The sequence below is a fragment of the Gambusia affinis genome, linkage group LG18 (genome assembly GCF_019740435.1).
Source record: "Gambusia affinis linkage group LG18, SWU_Gaff_1.0, whole genome shotgun sequence".
Classification (NCBI taxonomy): Eukaryota; Metazoa; Chordata; class Actinopteri; order Cyprinodontiformes; family Poeciliidae; genus Gambusia; species Gambusia affinis.
The window spans coordinates 22,534,460-22,541,806 of NC_057885.1; the positions used below are offsets into that span (position 1 = coordinate 22,534,460).

At 37.4% G+C, this 7,347-nt stretch overlaps 2 protein-coding genes across 4 annotated transcripts in view; one reads left to right on the forward strand and one right to left on the reverse strand.

The window, feature by feature from the left end:
- The window catches only part of LOC122820963 (gastrula zinc finger protein XlCGF57.1-like), a 247,297-nt gene that overhangs the window by 73,275 nt on the left and 166,675 nt on the right, over positions 1-7,347 (forward strand). The window lies entirely within an intron of this gene.
- Positions 1-7,347, reverse strand: part of LOC122820952 (uncharacterized threonine-rich GPI-anchored glycoprotein PJ4664.02-like) — a 191,856-nt gene that overhangs the window by 35,249 nt on the left and 149,260 nt on the right. The window lies entirely within an intron of this gene.

The window sequence follows — 7,347 nt, forward strand, 5'->3', positions numbered from 1 at the left end:
TTGGGTACCAGCACATCAAGGTGTAAAAGGCAATGAAAGGGCAGATAAATTAGCAAAAAGGGCTTTAGATCAGGCAATAACGATTAAAATACCTATTGGCAAAGGGGAAGGGAAATCAATTATTAAGAATAAAGAAATGGAAATATGGCAAAAAGATGGAATGAAGATAAGAAAGGAAGGAAATTATATAAAATACAGAAGTCAATATTTAGTAGAAATGTTAAGGAGAGAAATAGAAGGGAAGAAATAATAATGATTAGATTGAGAGTAGGGCACACATGTTTAAATGATACTTTATATTTAATAGGGAAGAAAAATAATGATAAATGCGAAAAATGTGGAGAGAAAGAAAATGTAGAACATATACTACTGAACTGTAAAACATATGAACGTGAAAGGGAGAAATTGAGAAGAATAGTTGGAAAGACAGATCAAGAATGGAGTTTGAAATGAATATTGGGAAATGATGGAAATATAATGGATATTTGTATGATAAGAAAAGCGTTATTTATTTTTCTTCAAAACACAAAATTAAAAAATAGAATATGACTGATGTAGAATACTGTTGCTACACACTCGTGTACAGTAGGTGGCGGTATGCACCTTAAAGTTGATTGCGACCCGCCATAATAGAAAAGAAGAAGAAGAAGAAGAAGAATCGGACACACATGTCTTCCTCAAGCTTTGGCTGTGACTCGCGTCTCAGTGACTGACAGCCAAAAGGCATAACATCAGGTGCATGCTGCTCTGATCTTGTGGTGGTAGGTCTCCCCTCTCTTTGCACTATTGCTGCTTGTTCACAGAAGATCTAAATCCAGGTGTGATCATAGGCAAGACGCTACTGTGCGGCTCTCCTCCTCGTCGTCGGTTTGTGAGTGTGTGTGTGCGCATACACTAGTTTGTCTGGATTGGGAGGTAAGAAGTAACGCTCATTGTTAGCGCCAATTTGTTGCAGTTCTGTAATGACTAATTAACTTTTACAGGTCTCCCCATATTATCATTGCTGCTCTGTCGATATCCCGAATTCTGCGCATCATCAACCTCGGATTGTGGTGGCGGCTACACGCCCTAATTGAAGTGGTGTTTGGCGTGCGGCACCGGCGCGCTCAATTCACCTCCTGTTGCTGCGTGGCCAGAGGGTCGCACCAGATTCGGACATTTTAATTTGTTTTTCTATTTTTGTTTCAGCCTTTTTGGTTTGATATAACTATTTATACATTTAGGCTGATATTGTTTTCTTTTTGTTGTATATTTTGGATTGTTGTCTTTATTAATTGTTTTTTTTCTCTCTGTTGGCAGTGCTGAGGCCCGGCGGCGGTGTTGGTGTGGTGATGGTGTCTTCTTTTTTTTGTGTGCCGTGATTCCTGAGTTTGGGTTGTCTCACTGCGTCTGGTGCTTTACAGGGGTTTTGTTTGCTGTGTTTGGGTGGATATCGTCCTATAGTGGCCCCTTCCGCCGGTAACCTCAGCTACTGTAGTTACTTTTATTTTTTTTCCCCTTTAGTATTATAAAGAATAAATAATAGCATCTAATAAAAAGCTGTTTACACATTTTAAAATTGTCTCCGATGTCTTAATCCACGCATGAGCGAACTTGTGTGTCCTTTCAAAAAGGGGAGTAATATTCCTTGGGCGAAATTCCCAAGGTGGCGCTGTGGAGCAATTTTATTTGGGTTCAGAAATTTACAATTTCCCGATTTCAACCTAGTCTCGCCACATTAGGTTAATGTATTAACAATTAAATGCAGTGAACTAATTTCAGATTAGTTTATGAAACTATTTAAAACTACTTCAACAATTTACAAACTACAAATTTCTGTATTTTTACGACTCCACCTCCAGGGTTTGATTTACCGTTTTGTCCACCAGAGGGCAGTGTTCACACGTTTGTTTCAATCAACCTTTTGCTAGGATGTAGCTACGTTGTAGCTCATGTAACAGAGAGAAAAGTGTGTAAGAATGTATGTATACTGGAATTTTACCAAAAATAACTAGAAAATTCCTGAAGAAATTTAACTGGGGCCTGCCAAAGTGTGCCCGTCGATTTGGACCCAGCGTTCTGATGCTAAGAATTAGCATCAATGCTAAGCTTAAAAACTTCCAAAGAACCATGTGGAGAATCACAAGAATGTTGACTAACATGGACATGCACGATTCAGCATGATAATCAGCTCACTAGCATGTTGTCTATACTTGACTTACACCATTAAGTATACTAAACATGGGTAATAAGTCAAAAAAATTGCTAATAGCTTATTTAAGCTAAAAGGCTAATGCTAATGAACTGCCTTGCTGCGCAAGGCAGTTCCCTAACCTGAGAGAAACAGATCATGCAGAATCATATTATTGCACCGCCTGTGGCGGTGCCCTGACCCTAGATCATATTATGGCTTTTTTTTTTTTAATTTGCAGAAAACTTCATTATAAATGCCCACACTAATCCAGTGTGAAAGAGTGCTTTGGAGAAACCAGTCACATAAAGCCAAAAAGAGAAAATACATGATGTAAAAATTGCCAAGGCTTTTATTTTGAAATTTGTGTTAAGCTTCATTGGAAGGGCCAAACTAATCCCATGTGTAACAGTGAATGTGTTGAATCGGTTCTATAATGCTCAAAACACAAGTAGTTCTAAAGGCCAGCTCAGTCCTCCTCTGTAGTAACTGACAGTTCCACCATGTTGTAGTTCTAACCTTCAGTCTTTGTAGTTCTAAAGAGCAGCTAAAGTGTCATGACAATGAAACACACAGGGAGAGATGGAATCCTAATAGTTTTAAGCAGTTAGTTTTTCTGATCAAAGCAGGCCAAACATATCTTTACCTAAGTGTTGCCAATAGCATGTGGGGTATCATTTGAATGTTTTCTGTAATTGACTTACTCAATTCAGTATATTTAAAATGACTAATAAGTAAGTAAAATAGCTAATAGTTTATTTAAGGTAAAAGTCTTATCTTAATGATCTGCCTTGCTGCGCAAGGCAGTTCCCTAACCTGAGAGAAGAATATAAAGCATTCTAATATTATTGCATCGCCTTGCGGCGATGCATTAACGTGAGGGCAATATGAAGGCTTTTATTTTGAAAAAGTAAACATAAGCTTCATATTAAATGGCCACACTAATCCAATTTCTAACAGTGTTTGGGTTAAATTCCTTATTTACTGGCCTAAACAGCCAGTAGTTCTAAATGGAAGCTCTGTTTTAACTGAGTGTTAGTTAGAACTACAGATATGGTGTTCTGATAGTCCTATTTAATATCATTAGGTCAAAGGTTAATGCCATTTTTGGCCATAACCTGAGAGGAAAAGATAATATAGGCTGATATTATTGCAGCGCCTTATGCAGCTGCACTCACCTGACAGAGATATTGGGGCTTTTATTGGGAAATTTCCATTAAGCTTTATTTAAAAATTACACATAATCCTGTGTGTAACAATGGTTTGTTAAAATCTGTTATAAAATGCCCAAAACACAAGTAGTTATAAAGGCCAGCTCATTCCAGAGTGTCCTCCCATAAATCAGCTGCTCTGGCCTCATGTGTTCCGTTGCTATGGTAATGGATCAGCTGCTTACTGTCATGTGTGTTTGAGACAGAAAGAGGGGAAAAAAATTCTATCTTTGTGAGACACCCAGCCAATTAATATGGAAAAAGCACTCCGAACAAACCTTTGCCGTTCAGGAACCGTAATACATATTCAAAAACCGTTTGAAGCGTATAAGAGGGCTATTTGTCTTCTCCGATAGTACCGCAATTCATATTTTTACCTCATTCACAGTAATTGCAGTGATGAGACAAAAAATTGTGCAGAAACTTTTCAGAAATACATGGAAGTGAATCAGGGAGAGCGTCAGTTACCCTGTCCCATAATTTCACTCTGAAGCACCTTGACAGAAAACCGTAAATGCTAGAGAAATATCGAACACATTTTACCGGAGCAGGCACGCGTATCAGTGTCATGACCGAGTTTGATACCAATCGGGCGATATTTGTGGGCGTGACGGCGATTTCAAAATCGCTTTGGGGTCAAAAATCTGCTTAAATTCTCACTCTACTGGAGCGTCAGTTGGTTTCAGTTATGCTCTGCGTTTCGGCAGTTGGAAATTTTGCTCGTTTTTCGCTTTTTACATCGCCATCGTAAGTCCGATTCCCAATAAAAGTAATAGCTCCCTTCCCAGGAACGAGCCGCACGTTTTGATACCACTTTTGTGGGTGGGCTCGCAGCGGTACGAGCCGCATTAATGTCCGCGGATGAAGAAGTTAAGAATAATAATAAAGAGGCGTTCTATTGGGTGTAGAACAATAGGTGCCTGCCATGCAATGCATGGAGGCAGTGACTGACTTGCTTCGCAAGTCAGTCACTGCTCTCCTTATGCATTGCTATGGGCAGGCCCCAATAATAGGATTTATAATGAGATTTTTAATAGACGCATATGTTCAGAGCCACCTGGTGGTGCAATGAGAAACTGCATGTAACGGGTCCTTCAGGCGCTCTCACGGCTTCCCCACAAGAACTCTGAGGAACGCTGGTGGAGGTGAGAGTGAAGCAGCTCTTCACTACTTTTTTTAAACTTAGGGTTATATTTTTCTAGTTCAATAATTTATAAAATACTGTAATAACATCTGATATCTATGAATATAATTTGTAAAGTTTTCTCGTGGTTGGTCTGGATAAATATGACCTTATGAGTGGGAGCTGCACCAGTTGGTGTTGGTGGCTGAACACTCAGTCACAACACTAACTGTGTTTATTTTACAGCTGTTGGGCCACTTGCAGGCAGTCAAAAGTCACATAGTGAAGATTTATTCTGTGTTGTACCAGGTGGGTTCAAAGTATTAATTAATGAATTTTTTTTTTAAAGTGTTTTGTGAACGTTGTAACTGTTAACTGTTAACTGCTACAGCAGTTGTCGGTTATTTTACTGTTTTGTGGTGTAGGATCTTATGTTTTTATGATTTATGGAATAAGAATATTTTTTTTGGGGTTTTGTTTTTGAGGAATTGTTAACTGTTTTACTGTTTTACACTATACAATCACATCTAAAGAAAAAAAAAGAAAAAGAAAACACTGAGGAATGCTGGAGGAGCTGTGGGGCCACTTGCATGCAGTTAGAAATCATTATACTGGTTATACTGGAGCTGTGACCCAGATTATGAGTGAAGGCTGCACTCATAATGTGTTTATTGCAGGGGGGAAAGTAGCTTTGAGTTCTTGGCAGTACAATGACTAAAAAACATAATTGTCTTTTTGTTCTCTGTCTCTCTTTGTGTATTTTACAAAGTAAAGTCCAAACCCAAACAAATAAAAATGTATCAATGTTTTACTTTTCTGCACGTTACGAATTTCTGCTATTTCTAAGGCAGAAATGACAAGATCTTGACGATATAAAACAAAAATAATTGTGAATGTAGGCTACTGCCATGTCTGAATGAGTGACATTAGCTGCTGCAGTTAAATAATAATTTAAAAGTCAGAAAATGTTTTATTTTATATGGTCACATAATGTGCTGCTCTGAATACTCTGGAAATCCCCCCTATCTTCTCATGTGCACACACACACACACACGCACACACACACACCCACGCACACACACACACACACATTTATTTCTCCATCTCTGTATCTAACACTAAACTTAACCAAAACTCAACTCACACATCAGTCTTAACCTCTAACCCTTAAACATCATTTTTTTCTCCTTGTTCTTTTTCTCCCACCTGTGACAGTTTGACTGAAGGATATTTACTTTCTCTCTTCTATCTGTGAACTTCACATTTTCCTTTCCTGTAACTTGACATCAACATTTATTACTTACTGATGAGAGACTGAGGACAGACGGAGGTGTGCAGATGTAGCATTCATAGTAACCTGATCCATGTCTGCATTGAACATGGTCTCCATCAGGGTCAAAGGTCAACAAGCTGATATTTCTCTGACAGTTTGAGGGAACTCTGAGAGAACCAGAAAACAAACATAATTACACATAATTACAAGTGAACTCTGGAGAACAAATAATCTGTTTAAATGTTTTCATTTATACAGAGGAGCTTCAGTTTATTGACTGATTTGTGCTTCAGTGTTTTTCTTCCATCAATTTTAGCTTCTTAAACTTTTGTTTGAGTATTTTTACTTTGAGAAATTACCAAATGGATCCTATATTTAATATGTCTAATTTAATCTGTATTTCACAGATTACATTTTTAAGGAGAAATCTTTTTTGTAAGTAATAAGTCTCCTTATTACTTACAAATAATAACAAATCTGATTATTTCTTATTATTTGTAATATTAAGATTTATAAAATCTGTTTTGTTTCCATGTAACTCTTTGGTCTCTTTGGTAAATTGATTCACAGTGTTTGGATCTTATTTTTCTTTAAAAGAAAAAGTAACAAAATAAACTTTAGAATCAAAATACAGTTTATGCTCAAACAAAGACATCAAAGGTTTCAGGTATTTATTATTAACATGATATAAAAACTGAATTACCTCAAAACAGGAAGGATGCCGGTCTTTGGTGATGAGTTTGGTCTGTTAATGTCAGATCGTGTTCTCTCTTCAATAAACATCTGAATGAAGCCAGATGAAACACCGTTTGTGTTATTTATCCAGGTTCCAGTATTCCATCCCCTTTAACAGAAAATATTGGGAAGATTTCTGATGTTAATAAGTTTCTAAAACACAGAAAACTTTACAGAACAGCAGACCAGAAAACTGACAGGAGGAATTTTAGACTTCTTGGAAAAACAGAAAATTATTAGATATATTTTTGTATGATGTTGAGATTCAGTCACCCAGTGAAGTAATTGGAGAAAATCTTTCTGCCCCACACGGTGTACTCTCTCAGACACCATTCACCGCTGCTTTCATCAATCTTCTTACTACAGCCAGAACAAAACCATTTCTCAAGTTCAAGCTCTCCACATGAGCTGTAGCCAGACTTTAAGCGATGAACCAACTGTAGATTTAAAGTGAAGAGGCGTTAGAGACAAGACAATATTTTTTCAAAAGCTAAAATAAAAGAAACTTCAGAAAATCTCAACTTACTGTATAACTGCCTCCTTGTACATCTTTAGTGGTGTGTGTATACACAGTACCAGTATAACCAGCTTCTGTCCAGCTGACCATCATCATCACCAGCAGCACAAAGAGCAACATGATGAACGAATCGGTTCTGCTAAACAAAGATCATCAGACAGGAGACTTTATACAGTCACTCCTTATTCACTCTGTTTACTGTTGGAAACATGGAAAACTCGTTTTATGGAATGTAGTTACATAATGAACCAGGAAATGTCAGACACCTGATTCAGAAACATCAGAAAAACATTTCCTGGTAGGAAAGATTTTACTTTG